The sequence below is a fragment of the Pristiophorus japonicus genome, chromosome 6, assembly GCF_044704955.1.
Source record: "Pristiophorus japonicus isolate sPriJap1 chromosome 6, sPriJap1.hap1, whole genome shotgun sequence".
Taxonomy (NCBI): Eukaryota; Metazoa; Chordata; class Chondrichthyes; family Pristiophoridae; genus Pristiophorus; species Pristiophorus japonicus.
In genome coordinates, this window is record NC_091982.1 from 26,327,807 (window position 1) to 26,346,205 (window position 18,399).

Sequence of the window (18,399 nt, forward strand, 5' to 3'; positions counted from 1 at the left end):
GGAGATGAACAGGAGGGGTGAGTGTGTGCCGGCAATAGCCCACAGTGTTGCAGTGGAGCCAGGCAGCACTTAGATTTCCCTGAGTCCAAGGATGACACATTGAAAAAATGTGGCTATACATGCTGCCTTGATCAATCCCTTCACCTCTGTCAACAGCATAGGATTCCAGTTCTCAATGTTCAGTTTGTTTGCAAACAGCAGCACCATTCAAGTGAATGCACTTTTCTGAGAAACTGCCTCAATGCCTTCATTTTAAAGCAGTCCACCATGCCTGCACTCTTTCACCCAGAAAGGCAAGTCTTCCATCAAAGTTACTCTCTACAGATATGCTGATATTACATTCCTATGACATTAACTGAGCATCACTATAATGATGTCCATTCTTTCACTTCAGTCCCAATGGGAATCCTGAAGATGCATTTCTGAATCAGTCTGGGGACACTCCACAATCTAGTTCAGCTAGGGTCTCAAAGATTGTGGTGGTATGTGTAAAGTCCTTACTCGACAGTATGAAACCACACGAGGCACATTCTGGGGACAAGGTCACTCTGTGGCCTTAACTCTTTATTCACAGGACTCCAAAGATGATGACCCTGCGTGGGACCTCCCTTTTTATACCTGTGTGATCAGGTAAGGAGTGTCTCCCACAAGTTCACCCCTTGTGGTCAAGGTGTGCATCTAGGTTGAGTGTATACAGTAATACAGTGGTGTTGCATTGTGGTTACATAAATGACATCACCCCCCCCTCCCCAAAGTCTTATTGGGATCATAAGTTTAGTCTTTCAGGTGGTCTACGCTCCCTCGTGGAGCGCCGCAGTTGGGGCTCTGGTTGTTGGACACTGACGTGAGTGTCTGTCACCTGTGGCGATTCTGGCCTGTCCGGGCTGACTGCAGGGACTGTGCATTCTTCTGATTGCTCTTGTTGCTCATTCACTGGCAGTGTTGTGAGCTCCATCTCATGGTCTTCTTCAGGTTCCTCTGTGTCGATGCTGAACCTTTTTTTTTACTTGGTCCAGATGCTTTCGGCAAATCTGACCATTGTTGAGTTTTACCACGATGACCCTATACCCCTCTTTGTCAATTACAGTGCCCTCAAGCCATTTGGGCCCCATGGCGTGATTGAGGACGAATACAGGATAATTTATTTCTATATATCTCCCCTTCGAATTACGGTCATGGTACTCGTTTTGTGACTTGCGCTTGCCCTCAACTATGTCGGTCAGGACTGGGTGAATGAGGGACAACCGAGTTTTGAGTGTCCGTTTCATTAGTAGCTCTGCAGGCTGGACCCCCGTGAGCAAGTGCGGTCGGGATCTATAGACCAGCAGGAGACGCGATAGGCGGCATTGTAGGGAGGGTCCTTGAATCCTGAGCATACCTTGCTTAATGATTTGGACCGCACATTCCGCCTGGCCATTGGAGGCCGGCTTGAACGGTGCAGTCCTGATGTGGTTGATGCCATTGCCCGACATAAACTCTCGGAATTCATAGCTTGTGAAACATGGGCCATTATCACGAACCAGGATGTCCGGCAAGCCATGGGTTGCAAAGATCGCACGTAGGCTTTCCACGGTGGTGGATGACGTGCATGAATTCAGAATGATGCACTCGATCCATTTCGAGTACGCATCTACCACAATAAGGAACATCTTACCCATAAACGGGCCCGCGTAGTCAACATGAATGCGTGACCATGGCCTGGTGGGCCAGGGCCATGGGCTGAGCGGGGCCTCCCTGGGGGCATTACCGAGCTGGGCACACATCGTGCACCTGCGAATACAGTGTTCCAGGTCTGAATCAATTCCAGGCCACCAAACGTGTGACCGAGCAATGGCTTTCATCAGCACAATGCCTGGGTGCTTGCTGTGGAGTTCCCTGATGAATGTCTCCCTGCCCTTCTAGGGTATAACTACCCGGCTGCCCCATAGTAGGCAGTCGGCTTGGATGGAGAGCTCATCCATCCGTCTGTGAAACGGTCTGACCTCCTCAGGGCATGCTCCATGTGCGGGCGCCCAACTCCCAGTCAGGACACATTTCTTAATCAGGGATAGGAGGTGATCTCTGTTTGTCCAGATTTTGATCTGGCGGGCTGTGATGGAGGAGCCTGCGCTGTCAAAGGCATCGACAGCCATGACCATCTCAGCGCTTTGCTCCACTGCCCCCTCAGTGGTGGCCAGTGGAAGCCTGCTGAACGCATCAGAGCAATTTTCAGTGCCGGGCCAGTGCCGGATGGAGTTAGTCATAAGCAGCCAGCGTGAGAGCCCATCGCTGTATGCGAGCTGATGCGTTGGCATAGATAGCCTTGCTGTCTGACAACAGGGATGCTAATGGCTTGTGGTCCGTCTCTAATTCAAACTTCCTACCAGAGAGGTACTGATGCATTTTTTTTACACCATAGACACATGCAAGCACTTCCTTCTCGACCATCCCATATCCCCGTTCTGCTTGAGAGCGACCTGGAGGCATAAGCCACAGGTTGTAGTTGACCCTCAGCATTGCCCTGCTGCAACACGCACCCAACCCCATAGGGCGATACATCACATGTCAGAACCAATTTTTTACAGGGGTCATACAGGGTCAACAAATTGTTTGAGAAAGTAGGTTTCGCACCCGATCAAAAGCCCGTTCCTGACAGTCCCCCCAAAACCAATCGCAACCCTTACGCAGGAGCACCTGTAGCGGCTCCAACAATGTGCTCAAGTTCGGCAGAAAGTTCCCGAAATAGTTTAACAGTCCCAGAAATGAACACAACTCCGATGTGTTGCAGGGCCTGGGTGCTCGTCGAATCGCCTCTGTTTTGAATTCGGTAGGCCGAATCCCATCAGCAGCAACCCTCCTGCCCAGAAACTCAACCTCAGGAGCTCAGAACACACATTTAGACTTCTTGAGTCGCAGGCCTACCCGGTCCAGTCGGCGTAGCACCTCCTCCAGGTTGTGGAAGTGTTCCCCGGTGTCTCGACCCGTGATTAGGATGTCGTCCTGGAATACGATTGTTCCAGGAATGGATTTAAATAGGCTTTCCATGTTTCGTTGAAAAATCGCGGCCGCTGATGGAATGCCAAACGGACACCTGTTAGAAACGAACAGTCTCTTGTGCGTGGTGATGGTGGTCAGTAGTTTAGATTCGTCGGCCAGTTTCTGGGTCATATAGGCTGAAGTGAGGTCCAACTTGGTGAACAGCTTGCCGCCTGCCAGCGTGGCGAAAAGGTCCTCCGCTCTTGGGAGCGGGTATTGATCTTGTAGGGACACCCGATTGATGGTGGCCTTGTAGTCGCCACAGATCCTGACAGAGCCATCCGCTTTTAGGACGGGAACGATGGGGCTTGCCAAGTCGCTGAATTCAACAGGCGAGATGATGCCCTCTGTCAACAGCCGGTCCAATTCACTCTCGATCTTTTCCCGCATCACATACGGCACCGCTCTGGCTTTGTGGTGCACTGGCCTGGCATCCGGGGTGATGTGTATCACTACTTTAGTGCCTTTGAAAGTCCCGACGCCAGGTTGGAATTGTGAATCAAATTGTTGTAGGACTTGTGAGCACGAACTTTGCTCCACAGATGACATTGCGTGAACATCCCCCCATTTCCAGTTCATTTCAGCTAACCAGCTCCTTCCCAACAGTGCGGGACCATTGCCCAGGACAATCCAGAGTGACAGCCAATTCACTAACCCATTGTGTGTGGCAGCCAACATTGCACTGCCTAGCACCGGAATGATTTATTTAGTGTAAATCCGTAATTGTGCCTCAATATGTGCTAATTTGGGTCTACTGGCTTTAAGTGGCCATAGCTTCTCAAATTGCTGAACGCCCATGAGTGACTGGCTGGCCCCAGTGTCCAACTCCATGCATATTGGGATACCGTTTAATAAAACCCTCATCATCATTGGTGGCGTTTTGGTGTATGAACTGTGAATATTCGTCACATGGACCCACTGAACCTCGGCGTCCATCGATTTGCCCCAAAAGTCATCCTGCCTCAAAGAACCCTCTTCTGGTCCATCTGCCTCATATATTAGTTTGGTTGCAGACTTCCTGCACATTCGAGCTAAGTGGCTACTGAGATTGCAGATCCTGCAGAAAAACTGTTGAAATCTGCAAGATCCAGCTGAGTGTTTTCCCCCACACCTCCAGCATGACTTAAAGTTTCCATTGTTGGGAACAAAGGGACTATGGCCAGGCATTCCGCGCTGACTGTCCCTTTGGCTTCTCTTAAGTACCCTATTGGTGGGTGTCAATTGCCCCATCCCGGGCCGCATTGTCCACTGTGATGGCGTGAATGTCCGTTCAGCCTGCCATTGTCTCTGTTGAAGTCCTACTCTGGGGTCTATTGCTGCCCGGGGAGTGTCAGATTGCCCTGCCTGCCTGCGGGGCTCTGAGTCACATTGATGATGTTGACTCCCTGATCCAGAGGCAGAATTGCGCGCGTATATTATTTTTGTCTCTTCCTCCCACGCTATGAAAGTTTGAGCTATCAACGCCACCGCTTCCAAGGTCAAATTCTTGGTCTCAATTAATTTGCAGAAAATTCCCGCATGACCGATGCCCTCGATGAAGAAGTCCCTTAGCATCTCCCCTCTGCAGGCGTCTGTGAACTTACAGAGGCTTGCCAAACGTCAGAGTTCCGCTACAAAGTCCGGTATGCTTTGTCCTTCACGACGTCAGTGGGTGTAGAATCTGTGTCGGGCCATATGTATGCTACTCACCGGTTTGAGGTGCTCCCCGATCAATTTGCTAAGTTCTTCAAAGGTTTTGTCTGCCGGCTTTTCGACTGCTAGTAAGTCTTTCATGAGCGCGGAAGTCTTTGTTCCGCAGCTGGTCAAAAGATGAGCCCTTCACTTGTCAGCCGCTGCATTCCCCAGCCATTCTTTCATAACAAAGCTTTGCTGAAGCCTCTCAACAAAATCGTCCCAGTCTTCCCCAACACAGTACCGTTCCTCTGTGCTACCGGTGGCCATTCTCGTGGGTCGTGAATTCCCGTTTCTCGTCGCCAATGTAAAGTCCTTACTCTACAGTATGAAACCACACGAGGCACATTCTGGGGACAAGGTCACTCTGTGACCTTAACTCTATTCACAGGACTCCAAAGACGATGACCCTGCATGGGACCTCCCTTTTTATACCTGTGTGATCAGGTAAGGAGTGTCTCCCACAAGTTCACCCCTTGTGGTCAAGGTGTGCATCTAGGTTGAGTGTATACAGTAATGCAGTGGTGTTGCATTGTGGTTACATACATGACAGTATGCTGCCTGCTGCATAACTTCATCTTATAATGGGGCCTCAAAATGCAGCCCTGGAGAAGGAAGACACAAGGGCAGCAGGGAGATCAGCCTGAGGAGCAGGAAGCGGCTGAAGCTGATATGGAGGACAAGCTGTTGCTGGCTTTAGGAGACAGGTGAATTATACATCTGGGGTGAAATTGGTCTTCTGCAACAGCGCAAAATGGGTGATAGACTCTTGCCGGCCTGTTTCACACCCTGCCTGATTTTCTTTTCCATTGTGACATTTATGAGAGATATTTATAGATAAAGAAAATATTTCATTCATGACAGTGAATTTCTGTTTTTCTTCCCCACCATTTTTTTAAAAAGTGGATCACTCACCCTTTATTAGTCGAGGCATGGAATACAAGAGCAAGGAAGTTATGCTTGAACTGTATAAAACACTGATTAGGCCGCAGCTGGAGTACTGTGTGCAGTTCTGGTCACCACATTACAAGAAAGATGTGATTGCACTGGAAAGGGTGCAGAGGAGATTTACAAGAATGTTGTCTGGACTGGAGAATTTTGGCTATGAGTTGCTGGGTCTGTTTTCTTTGGAGCAGAGGAGGCAAAGGGGCGTTTAAGATGATGAGGGGCCTGGATAGAGTGAATAGGAAGGACCTGTTTCCTTGGCAGAGGGTTCAACAACCAGGGGGCATAGATTTAAAGCGATAGAGGGGAGGTTTAGAGGGGAGGTTTAGAGGAGATCTAAGGGGAAATTTCTTCACCCAGGGGGTGGTGGGGATCTGGAACTCTCTGCCTGTAAGGGTGATGGAGGCAGGAACCCTCACCACATTTAAAAAATACTTGGATGTGCACTTAAAGTGCTGTAACCTGCAGGGCTAAGGACCAAGAGCTGGAAAGTGGGATTAAGCTGGATAGCTCTTGGTCGGCCAACGATGGTCCGAAATGGCCTCCTCCTGTGCTGTAAATTTCTATCATTCTAAAGCTGAAGGATCTTGACTGACCTGATAGTATTTGCGATGCACCTTCCAAGTCATCATTATCATAGGCAGTCCCTTGGAATCGAGGAAGACTTGCTTCCACTCTTAACATGAGTTCTTAGGTGGGCTGTACAGTCCAATGCGAGAACCACAGTCTCTGTCACAGATGGGACAGATAGTCGTTGAGGGAAGGGGTGGGTGGGACTGGTTTGCCGTACGCTGCTTCCGCAGCCTGCGCTTGATTTCTGCATGCTCTCGGCGACGAGACTCGAGGAGTTCAATGCCCTCCCGGATGCACTTCCTCCACTTAGGGCGGTCTTTGGCCAGGGTCTCCCAGGTGTCAGCGTGGATGTCACACTTTATCAGGGAGGCTTTGAGGGTGACCTTAGGAAGGTTATGTAACACATCACTTGACGTTAAGGTGTGGTATCTTTATTGAAGTTGCTAAGGCCCCTATTTTCGCCACGATTGTGTGCCATTTTTTGGCATCCAAACGTTTTTTGGTGTGAAATACTCACTTTCCAACTTTCGCCAATGTTTGGACACCAGTACTGAACATGTGCGCCAGGTTAAACATTTTTGCCGCAGACCCGAGTCAAAACGGGATCGGGCGCCGTCTTTCTGGACTTAATCTATTTTGGACATCCACGATTTTTTTCAGGACGGCGCACACTGCCCAAAAGCCCCGCAAAAAAAAAATATACGTTAACTTTGAGGAATCAGCGTGGCGCACAAGAGGACAAGAGCGAGGCAATAAGAATACAGAATAAAATACCTTTTTTTTTCCCCAAAGGGAACTCTTTTTGAGCAAGGGAAGATTATTTCCGGGCCGAAAGGACTGCTCCCCACCGACTGGACCAGCTGCAATCCTGGGCCGAATGGATCCCACTCAGTGCCGCTCCCCCTGCGAGTTGAAGTTCAGGAGCGGAGGGCCATTCAGCCGGGATTGCAGCGGGTCCAGCGGAGGGGAGGAGGGTGGGGAGTGGTGGCAGCAGATCCAGCCGGGGGGAGAGGTCCTTTGTGGCCCTTTCGGCAGCAGTGGGGTAGCAGTCCTTCAGCTTGCTTCAGCGTTTCTGGTTGCCCTGGCAACTTCAGCTTTTCGCGCATGCCTAGAGAGTTTTTAGCGCAGACTTGAAACTCCACCCCGCCCCCCGAGACTAACTTCGGAGAACACTGCGCCAAATTCAAATATTTCTTTGGCGAAAGTCCTGATTTTTTTTTTTCTGTGCACAAAAATATCGTACGTTAACATGCGTGGGCGCCAAAAATCCAGCAAGTGGAAAATAGGGGCCACAATATCTATGTGGACTTAACAGTGAATCGTGTGGAGCAACAAAAGAATCAATGATTGATATTCTTCCAAGAGGAAAGTTATTGGGTGGAATTTTTTAAGATTGTAAGTATTTTTGCTGCCTACTTACCATTTATAAAATGTAACCTGGAACAATAAGGTTGCTTTTGGAGATATTGTGGAATCAGCTTGCCTTTCTTGTTGAGAAAGGAGTAACGGAAGCAAATTGTTCACTAAGACTTTAATTAAACCAATTTGATTGCGTTAACCCAATCAGCATAGTTGAAGGTAGATTTCAATATAGATTAAGGTATTAATAAGGTAATGTTGAATGGAAAAAGTGGGAAGGCTGAAGGAGCCTTCAAGGTCAGTGAGATTTGACTAACCCCAGTCTCACCAGGACACACTAAACTAAAGACTGAAAAGAAATCAAATAAAGAAAAGAGAACCAAAAATTTAAGAGCAATTCCCTTAAATAACAAAAGGTGAAAGTTGAATAATAGAATCATAGAAATTTACAACACAGAAGGAGGCTATTCAGCCTTTTGTGTCTGTGCCAGTTGAAAAAGATCTCACTTTCTGTTATATATGTAACTATGTAATACTTGCCACCAGAGGGTGTGACTGTTGGAGTCCGAATGGTCATCTACACACATGTGCAGGGCCCGTATAAAAGGTTGGCTGCCATGTTGTTTAGGCACTCTGGAGTTGTAATAGAAACATAGAAAATAGGTGCAGGAGCAGGCCATTCAGCTCTTCTAGCCTGCACCGCCATTCAATGAGTTCATGGCTGAACATGAAACTTCAGTACCCCCTTCCTGCTTTCTCGCCATAACCCTTGATCCCCCGAGTAGTAAGGACTTCATCTAACTCCCTTTTGAATATATTTAGTGAATTGGCCTCAACTACTTTCTGTGGTAGAGAATTCCACAGGTTCACCACTCTCTGGGTGAAGAAGTTTCTCCTTATCTCGGTCCTAAATGGCTTACCCCTTATCCTTAGACTGTGACCTCTGGTTCTGGACTTCCCCAACATTGGGAACATTCTTCCTGCATCCAACCTGTCCAAACCCGTCAGAATTTTAAACGTTTCTATGAGGTCTCCTCTCACTCTTCTGAACTCCAGTGAATACAAGCCCAGTTGATCCAGTCTTTCTTGATAGGTCAGTCCCACCATCCTGGGAATCAGTCTGGTGAATCTTCGCTGCACTCCCTCAATAGCAAGAATGTCCTTCCTCAAGTTAGGAGACCAAAACTGTACACAATACTCCAGGTGTGGCCTCACCAAGGCCCTGTACAACTGTAGTAACACCTCCCTGCCCCTGTACTCAAATCCCCTCGCTATGAAGGCCAACATGCCATTTGCTTTCTTAACCGCCTGCTGTACCTGCATGCCAACCTTCAATGACTGATGTACCATGACACCCAGGTCTCGTTGCACCTTCCCTTTTCCTAATCTGTCACCATTCAGATAATAGTCTGTCTCTCTGTTTTTACCACCAAAGTGGATAACCTCACATTTATCCACATTATACTTCATCTGCCACGCATTTGCCCACTCACCTAACCTATCCAAGTCACTCTGCAGCCTCATAGCATCCTCCTCGCAGCTCACACTGCCACCCAACTTAGTGTCATCCGCAAATTTGGAGATACTACATTTAATCCCCTCGTCTAAATCATTAATGTACAATGTAAACAACTGAGGCCCCAGCACAGAACCCTGCGGTACCCCACTAGTCACTGCCTGCCATTCCGAAAAGTATCCATTTACTCCTACTCTTTGCTTCCTGTCTGACAACCAGTTCTCAATCCACGTCAGCACACTACCCCCAATCCCATGTGCTTTAACTTTGCACATTAATCTCCTGTGTGGGACCTTGTCGAAAGCCTTCTGAAAGTCCAAATATACCACATCAACTGGTACTCCTTTGTCCACTTTATTGGAAACATCCTCAAAAAATTCCAGAAGATTTGTCAAGCATGATCTATCTCCCTTTCACAAATCCATGCTGACTTGGACCTATCATGTCACCATTTTCCAAATGCGCTGCTATGACATCCTTAATAATTGATTCCATCATTTTACCCACTACTGAGGTCAGGCTGACCGGTCTATAATTCCCTGCTTTCTCTCTCCCTCCTTTTTTTAAAAGTGGGGTTACATTGGCTACCCTCCACTCGATAGGAACTGATCCAGAGTCAATGGAATGTTGGAAAATGACTGTCAATGCATCCGCTATTTCCAAGGCCACCTCCTTAAGTACTCTGGGATGCAGTCCATCAGGCCCTGGGGATTTATCGGCCTTCAATCCCATCAATTTCCCCAACACAATTTCCCGACTAATAAAGATTTCCCTCAGTTCCTCCTCCTTACTAGACCCTCTGACCCCTTTTATATCCGGAAGGTTGTTTGTGTCCTCCTTAGTGAATACTGAACCAAAGTACTTGTTCAATTGGTCTGCCATTTCTTTGTTCCCCGTCATGACTTCCCCTGATTCTGACTGCAGGGGACCTACGTTTGTCTTTACTAACCTTTTTCTCTTTACATACCTATAGAAACTTTTGCAATCCGCCTTAATGTTCCCTGCAAGCTTCTTCTCGTACTCCATTTTCCCTGCCCTAATCAAACCCTTTGTCCTCCTCTGCTGAGTTCTAAATTTCTCCCAGTCCCCAGGTTCGCTGCTATTTCTGGCCAATTTGTATGCCATTTCCTTGGCTTTAATACTATCCCTGATTTCCCTAGATAGCCACGGTTGAGCCACCTTCCCTTTTTTATTTTTACGCCAGACAGGAATGTACAATTGTTGTAATTCATCCAAGCGGTCTCTAAATGTCTGCCATTGCCCATCCACAGTCAACCCCTTAAGTATCATTAGCCAATCTATCTTAGCCAATTCATGCCTCATACCTTCAAAGTTACCCTTCTTTAAGTTCTGGACCATGGTCTCTGAATTAACTGTTTCATTCTCCATCCTAATGCAGAATTCCACCATATTATGGTCACTCTTCCCCAAGGGGCCTCGCACAATGAGATTGCTAATTAATCCTCTCTCATTACACAACACCCAGTCTAAGATGGCCTCCCCCCTAGTTGGTTCCTCGACATATTGGTCTAGAAAACCATCCCTTATGCACTCCAGGAAATCCTCCTCCATCGTATTGCTTCCAGTTTGGCTGGCCCAATCTATGTGCATATTAAAGTCACCCATTATAACTGCTGCACCTTTATTGCATGCACTCCTAATTTCCTGTTTTGATGCCCTCCCCAACATCACTGCTACTGTTTGGAGGTCTGTACACAACTCCCACTAACGATTTTTGCCCTTTAATGTTCTGCAGCTCTACCCATATAGATTCCACATCATCCAAGCTAATGTCTTTCCTAACTATTGCATTAATCTCCTCTTTAACCAGCAATGCTACCCCACCTCCTTTTCCTTTTATTCTATCCTTCCTGAATGTTGAATACCCCTGGATGTTGAGTTCCCAGCCCTGATCATCCTGGAGCCATGTCTCCGTAATCCCAATCACACCATATCTGTTAACATCTATTTGCACAGTTAATTCATCCACCTTATTGCGGATACTCCTTGCATTAAGACACAAAGCCTTCAGGCTTGCTTTTTTAACACCCTTTGTCCTTTTAGAATTTTGCTGTACAGTGGCCCTTTTTGTTCTTTGCCTTGGGTTTCTCTGCCCTCCACTTTTCCTCATCTCCTTTCTGTCTTTTGCTTTTGCCTCATTTTTGTCTCCCTCTGTCTCCCTGCATAGGTTCCCATCCCCCTGCAATATTAGTTTAACTCCTCCCCAACAGCACTAGCAAACACTCCCCCTAGGACATTGGTTCCGGTCCTGCCCAGGTGCAGACCGGTTTGTACTGGTCCCACCTCCCCCAGAACCGGTTCCAATGCCCCAAGAATTTGAATCCCTCCCTGCTGCACCACTGCTCAAGCCATGTATTCATCTGCGCTATCCTGCGATTCCTACTCTGACTCGCACGTGACACTGGTAGCAATCCCGAGATTACTACTTTTGAGGTCCTACTTTTTAATTTAGCGCCTAGCTCCTTAAATTCTTTTCGTAGGACCTCATCCCTTTTTTTACCTATGTCGTTGGTACCAATGTGCACCACGACAACTGGCTGTTCTCCCTCCCATTTCAGAATGTCCTGCACCCGCTCCGAGACATCCTTGACCCTTGCACCAGGGAGGCAACATACCATCCTGGAGTCTCGGTTGCGTCCGCAGAAACGCCTATCTATTCCCCTCACCATCGAATCCCCTATCACTATCGCGCTCCCAATCTTTTTCCTGCCCTCCTTTGCAGCAGAGCCACCTACGGTGCCATGAACTTGGCTGCTGCTGCCCTCCCCTGATGAGTCATCCTCCCCAACAGTACTCAAAGCAGTGTATCTGTTTTGCAGGGGGATGACCACAGGGGACCCCTGCACTATCTTTCTTGCACTGCTCTTCCTGCTGGTCTTCCATTCCCTATCTGGCTGTGGACCCTTCTCCTGCGGTAAGACCAACTCACTACACGTGATACTCACGTCATTCTCAACATCGTGGATGCTCCAGAGTGAATCCACCCTCAGCTCCAATTCCGCAATGCGGACCGTCAAGAGCTCGAGGCGGATACACTTCCCACACACGTAGCGCCCAGGGACACCGGAAGTGTCCCCGAGTTCCCACTTGGTACAGGAGGAGCATATCACATGGCCGAGCTCCCCTGCCATGCCTTAACCTTAGATACACTTAAATTGGTAATAACAATGTTACAGTTCACTTACTGATATAAAAAATAAAAGAAAAGCTACTCACCAATCACCAGCCAATCACTTACCTCATTGGCTGTGACGTCACTTTTGATTACTTTCTACTTCTATTTTGCTTTCTCTCCCACTGTAGCTGCCTTTTATAGGCTGCTCCCGCGTCTCACCAACTGCCGCTGGCTCTCGATCTCCCGCTGGGCCTTTATAGGCTGCTCCCCTCTCACCAACTGCTGCTGGCACTCGATCTCCCGCTGGGCCTTTTATAGGTCGCTCCCCTCTCATCAACTGCCGCTGGCTCTCGATCTCCCGCTGGGCCTTTTATAGGTCACCCCCCTCTCACCAACTGCCGCTAAAATAAAGAAGACTAAGGTCACACTACATTTAGCTCACAGTACTCAGCCTCGTGGAGTTCTTGTATACCTAACAATTGGCGACGAGTAACAGAATACGAACCTTCACTCAACCATGGCTGCCGTTGGAATATTAGAGAGATTCATAGAGGGTGATGATCATAGAGGCCTTCGTTGAGCGTCTCGACCAATACTTCATGGCCAACGAGCTGGAAGGAGACACTAACTCGGCCAAGCTCATCGTCTGTGGGCCTAATCAAGAATCTGCTCGCACTGACAAAAAAAACGGAGAAGGAATATACAGAGTTGTGTATGCTGGTTCGGGACCACCTCAAGCCGAAGGAGAGTATCCTCATGGTCAGGTATCGGTTTTACACGCACCATCGCTCCGGGGGCCAGGACGTGGCGGATTATGTCGCCAACCTGAGATGCCTCGCGGGACCTTGCGATTTTGGAGCTGCGTTGGGGCAAATGCTGCGGGACTTTTTCCTGCTGGGCATCAGCCACGAGGTCATTCTTCGAAAATTGCTGGCTGCCGAAACTCTAGACATGAGCAGGACCATCCCAATCGCCCAGGTATGCATGGCCATGGACAATAACACCAAACAGATATCTTCACAACATCGAAGCTCACTGGCAAGTACTGCGCATAAAATGACATCGCTAGCAAGCTGACCTGCATATGGTAGGGCCTATACGTCTGCGGCTGCAAGACCTGTGATGACTCAGAGTCCGCCATCGGTGGTGAATGTTAATCCATTAACACTGTGTTGGCGCTGTTGGGATAATCATCGGGCCCATCAATTTTGATTCAAACATGACGTGTTCAAAGGCTGTGCAACAATGGGGCACCTCCAGCGAATCTGCAAACGTGCTGTGACACACCATGTGGATGATCGATCCAGCGTGGATCACGCAGCACAGGCAACTCAACCCAAGGAAGAAATGCATGGGGTACATACCTTCACCATCAAGAGCGCTCCTATAATGCTGAAAATCAAATTAAATGGAGTTCTAGTATCCATGGAGTTGGACACGGGTGCGAGTCAGTCAATAATGAGCCAGAATGCTTTCGAGAAACTGTGGGGCAATAAGGCACAAAGGCCCAAACTGAGCCCGATTAATGCAAAGCTGCGCACCAAAGAGCTCATACCAGTCATTGGAAGTGCGACAGTGAAGGTATCGTATGATGGAGCTGTGCATGACCGATCATTGTGGATTGTTCCAGGCAATGGCCTAACGCTGTTCGGCAGAAGCTGACTAGAAAAGATTAAATGAAATTGGAAAGTCATCAAAACACTATCTTCAGTCTATGACACCTCATGTGCTCGAGTGCTGAGCAAGTTTCCCTCGCTATTTGAACCAGGCATCGGCAACTTCACAGGCGCCACGGTACAGATCCATCTAGGCCCCAATGCACGGCCCGTCCATCACAAGGCTCAGGCGGTTTCATACATGAAGAGGGAGAAAATCGAGATCGAACTGGACAGACTCCAATGCGAAGGAATCATATCGCCAGTCTAGTTCAACGAGTGGGCCAATCCAATTGTTCCGGTGTTGAAAAGCGATGGCATGGTCAGAATCTGCGGAGACTACAAGGTAACGATTAACCGAGTCTCACTACAGGACCAGTACCCGCTGCCCAAGGCGGATGACCTGTTTGCAACGTTAGCGGGGGGGGGGGCGGGGGGGAGGAAGTCATTCACTAAGTTGGACCTAACCTCCGCCTACATGACACAGGAGCTGGCTGAACCTTCGAAAAGACTGACGTGCATCTACACACACAAAGGGCTGTTTATATACCACAGGTGCCCTTTCGGCATTCGCTCGGCTGCAGCCATTTTCCAGAGAAACATGGAGAGTTTGCTGAAATCTGTTCCGCGCACTGTTGTGTTTCAAGACGACATCCTGATCACCGGTCGTGACACCATCGAACACCTACACAACCTGGAAGAGATTCTAAGTCGTCTAGACAGAGTGGGACTCAGGCTGAAATGCTCCAAGTGTGTTTACCTGGCGCCAGAAGTCGAATTTTTGGGGAGAAAGATTGTAGCAGATGGCATCAGGCCCACGGACTCAAAGACAGAGGCCACCAAAAATGCACCCAGACCACAGAATGTGACGGAGCTGCGTTCGTTCCTGGGACTCCTCAACTATTTTGGTAACTTTCTACCCGGGTTGAGCATGTTGTTAGAACTTTTGCAGATGTTGCTACGTAAGGGTGACGACTGGGTTTTGGGCAAATCTCAAGACACAGTCTTTGAGAAGGCCAGGAACCTGCTATGTTCAAATAAGCTACTTGTACACTCTGACCCATGTAAACGTTTAGTGCTAGCTTGAGACGCCTCATCGTACAGGGTCGGCTGTGTGTTACAGCAAGCCAATGTATCGGGCAACCTCCAACCGGTTGCATACATGTCTAGAAGTCTGTCTATGGCTGAGAGAGCCTATAGCATGGTCGAGAAAGAGGCATGAGCATGTGTATATGGGGTTAAGAAAACACACCAATACCTATTTGGATTTCGATTTGAGCTTGAAACTGACCACAAACCGCTCATTTCACTGTTTTTAGAGAGCAAAGATATAAACACCAATGTTTCGTCCCGCATCCAAAGATGGACACTAACATTATCCGCCTATGACTATGTTATCCGCCACAGACCAGGCACTGAAAACTGTGCCGATGTTCTCAGTTGGCTACCATTACCCACCACTGGCATTGAAATGGCGCAGCCCTCATTCTTGCTACTGGTCATGGATGCTTTTGAGAGCATTAGTAAAGAGTTGCGTCCTAAATGGGAATTGGTCGACAGTTCCCAGGGAAATGCAAGATGAAATTAAGCTGTTTCACCGACACAAAGCTGAAATGTCCATCCAGCCAGATTGTCTCTTATGGGGTAATCGCGTGGTTTTGCAAAAAAAAAGGCAGGGAAATGTTTATACGCGACCTACACAGTACCCACCCAGGCATTGTCATGATGAAGGCAATTGCCAGGTCGCATGTTTGGTGGCCCGGCATTGACTCGGACTTGGAATCATGAGTGCATCAGTGCAACACTTGCTCGCAACTTAGCAATGCACCAAGGAAGGCTCCACTGAGTCTGTGGTCATGGCCCTCCAAACCGTGGTCCAGGATCCACGTAGATTTTGCCGGCCCCTTTCTAGGAAATATGATTTTAGTAGTTGTGGATACTTACTCCAAATGGATTGAATGCATAATCATGCCATCCAGCACGTCCACAGCCACCATTGAAAGCCTCCGGGCCATGATCGCCACCCATGGCTTGCCCGACCTCCTTGTCAATGACAATGGACCATAGAAACATAGATAGAAAATAGGTGCAGGAGCAGGCCATTCAGCCCTTCTAGCCTGCACCGCCATTCAATGAGTTCATGGCTGAACATGAAACTTCAGTACCCCCTTTTCAATACCATGTTTCACCAGCTCGGAATTCAATGAGTTTATGACCTGCAATGGCATCAAGCATGTCAGGTCTGCTACGTTTAAGCCCGTGTCTAATGGTCAAGCGGAGCGGGCAGTCCAAACAATCAAGCAGAGCATGTAACGCATGACGGATGGCTCTCTGCAGACCTGCTTGTCTCGCATTCTGCTCATCTACTGGATGCGACCCCACTCGCTTACTGGGGTTCCCCCAGCAGAATTGTTAATGAAGAGAGCCCTCAAAACCAGGCTCTCCCTAGTCCACCCCGATCTTAATGATAACGTGGAAAACCGACGACACTGGCAGAACATGTACCACGATCGCGCGGCTGTTTCATGTGATATTGATGTCAAGGACCCTGTGTTTGTCCTGAATTACGGTCATGGTCCCAAGTAGGTTGTTGGCACTGTTTTGGCCAAAGAAGGGAATAGGATGTTTACAATCAAACTGTTAAATGGCCAAACGTACAGAAAGCATTTAGATCAGACCAAATTGCGATTTACTGGCAACCAGGAACGACTTGAAGAGGATATTACCATTGACGATTCACCAGCGCACACCTAACCAGCAATCGACCGCGCTGTCAATCACAAGGATGAACCCACCATTCCTGACAGTCCAATCAGACCAACTGCAGTGCAATGCAGCAATGGTCCGACCAACTCACACACGCCAGGGTTTGAACTTAGACGATCAACCAGCGAAGGGCTCCGGATCGCCTCAACTTGTAAATAACTTGTACCAAAGACCTTGGTGGGGGGGGGGGGAGATGTATAATACTTGCCACCAGAGGACACGACTGTTGGAGTCCTAATGGTCACCTGCACACACATGCAGGGCCAGTATAAAAGTTTGGCTGCCATGTTGTTTAGGCACTCTGGAGTTGTAATAAAGAAGACTAAGGTCACACTAAGTTTAGCTCACAGTACTCAGCCTTGTGGAGTTCTTGTATACCTAACACTTTCCAACTCTTGGTCAGTTGCCCTGTAGGTTACGGCATTTCAAGTGCATATCCAAGTACTTTTTAAATGTGATGAGTGTTTCTGCCTCCCACCCTTTCAGGCACTGAGTTCCAGACCCCCACCACCCGATTGGTGAAAAAAGTTCTCCTCAACTCCTCTGTAATCCTTCTACCAATTACTTTAAATCTATGCCCCTGGTTATTGACCTCTCTGCTAAATGAAATAGGCCCTACCTATCCACTTTATCTAGGCCCTCATAATTCTATACACCTCTATTAAGTCTCCCCTCAGCCTCTTCTGTTCCAAAGAAAATAACCCCAGCCAATCCAATCTTTCCTCATAGCTCAAATTTTCTAGTCCTGGCAGCATTCTCGTAAATCTCATCTGCACCCTCTCTAGTGCAATCACATCTTTCCGGTAATGTGGTGACCAGAACTGTATGCAGTGGTCCAACTAGAGTTTTAAACAGTTCAAGCATAACCTGACGGCTCTTATATTCTATGCCTCAACAAATAAAGGAAAGTATCCCATATACCTTTTTAACCACCTTATCTATCTGTTCTGCTACCTTCAGGGACCTGTGGAAATGCACTCCAAGGTCCCTCTGTTACATAAGAACATAAGAATTAGGAGCAAGGATAGGCCATTCGGCCCCTCAGTCTGCTCCACCATTCAATGAGATCATGGCTGTTTTTCTATCTCAACTCCACTTTCCTGCACTATTCCCATATCCCTTGATTCCTTTAATATCCAAAAATCTATTGATCTCTGACTTGAATATACTCAAAGATTGAGCCTTCACAGCTCTCTGAGGTAGCGAATTCCAAAGATTCAGCACCCTCTGAGTGAAGAAGTTTCTCCTCACCTCAGTCCTAAATGGCCAACCCCTTATTCTGACACTGTGATCCCCTGGTTCTAAACTCCTCAGCCAGAGGAAACAACTTCCCTGCATCTACCCTGTCAAGCCCTGTCAGAATTTTATATGTTTCAATGAGATCACCTCTCATTCTACTAAACTCTAGAGGATATTGGCCTTGTCCACTCAATCTCTCCTCATAGAACAATATCCCCATCCCAGGAATCAGTCTGGTGAACCTTCATTGCACTCTCTCAATGGCAAGTATATCCTTCCTTATGTAAGGAGACCAAAACTGTACACAATACTCCAGGTGTAGTCTCACCAGAGCCCTATATAATTGCAGTAAGACGTCTTTACTCTTCTGCTCAATCCTCTTGTAATAAAGGCCAACATAACATTTGCTTTCTTAATTGCTTGTTAACTTTCAGTGATTCGTGTACAAGGACACCCAGGTCCCTCTGAACACCAACATTTCCCAATCTCTCACCATTTAAAATACTCTGCTCTTCTATTTTTCC